We start from the raw sequence: 1441 nt of genomic DNA, 5'->3' as shown, positions 1-1441 counted from the left end.
GCTCCCGCCCAAATCCTGGGGGGGGGGGGAGGCGCTGTGGGCCATGTGGACCGCTGGGAACATTCCCTCTGGCGTGGTGTTTATGACGTCATCCGTGCTCCAGGCAGGAAGGGGACCGCGTCACCAGTGTGGCCTTCTCAGCAGCACGTTCCCTCACTGGTAGAATGAGGTCTCCCTTCACCTAGAATCAGGTTTCATTGTTTTGTTTTTCCCTTCGGGAACAAACTGTTCATTCAAGGGCAGATGGAAACCGCTGTTTTCGGCAGCAGGAGGCCTGCCTCCTGGAGCTCCGTGGCAGGGACCCACCCACGCGGCTCCTGGAGTTCTCCCCTGAGGGCTTGAGGACAGAGACAGAACCAGAACTCTCTGTCTTGGGAGCCCCCCACACGAGCTCCCCTGACCCTGAAGTGAGCTGGAAGAGCAGGGTTTCCTGAGATGCAAAGATGTGTCTGTGCCTGGCAGCTTGGTCCCCGGGGACCCAGCCGCTGGTGTGAACTGGTCCAGAGAGACGCCCCCATCAACAGAAGCAGCCTTCACAGGCGCCAAGAACAGGGACCTGAGCCAGACCGCTGTTGGTGTCTACCCCTTCGCAGCTGTGTGAGCTTTGGCCATTTGCTCAACCTCTCTGTGCCCTGCTTCCCCAGCTTCTGTAAAGTGTGGTAATCCTAGTCCTACGTAAAGCTGTTAAGATAATTAAATGATTTAGCGTTTGTTCTTAGAACAATGCTTGGCTCCGAATGTTCTGGAAGTCCTTGTTACATAAACTAAATGAAGGAGGGGACTCTCAGAGGGATTCCGGCTCTCTTGTTCTCTCTCAGATCCCAGAGCACTTTACCCATGAGCTCTCCTGACCCTTAGCTGTTCTTCATTTATTGTGATTGGCTCCAGGGTGGGCACTACCTAGCCCAGAGCCTGGCTCATACGGGTGAATGTTGGTGGAAAAACAAATGAATGAAACACTACCCTTCTCCCCAAATTAACAGGCTATTCCTGAAAAAAGGAGTCCCTGAGAAGCAATCTTCCACGATAATCTCCCCAAAACTTTCAGAGCTGGGTCTGGCTGGGTGCTCTCCTGCCAGGGGTGGTGGGAGAGGGGTGGCTGGGTCGGGCTGGGGACAAGCCGGGGTGCTGAGCGGCACCAAGGGGAACACGTGGCAGAATGGGAGGTGGGGGGGGGCAGGAACCAAGGCAGCTGGAGGGTGAGCAGTTTCCTGGAGGACGTGGCTTCCGGCCAGCCCGGCCCGTCCTGCTGACCCCCGGAAAGAAGCCAGGCCCCGCAGACGTTCAGTCAGTGGTGGGTTCCCTCGGTACAGCCTGGGATCCGTTTTTGTACAGCCTGGGATCCGTTTTTGGTGAAGTCCTTGCGTCACTGGGGGCCGGGTCTGCAGCCAATCCTGGGAGGTTAAACCTGCAAAGTGGCTCAGAAACCCAGCATCTTTTG

This window comes from Mustela putorius, unplaced genomic scaffold (assembly GCF_011764305.1).
Source record: "Mustela putorius furo isolate JIRA1106 unplaced genomic scaffold, ASM1176430v1.1 tig00003853_pilon_pilon_pilon, whole genome shotgun sequence".
In the NCBI taxonomy this organism is placed as follows: Eukaryota; Metazoa; Chordata; class Mammalia; order Carnivora; family Mustelidae; genus Mustela; species Mustela putorius.
The sequence above is the reverse complement of the archived record's forward strand: the minus strand, read 5'-3'. Positions refer to the sequence as shown.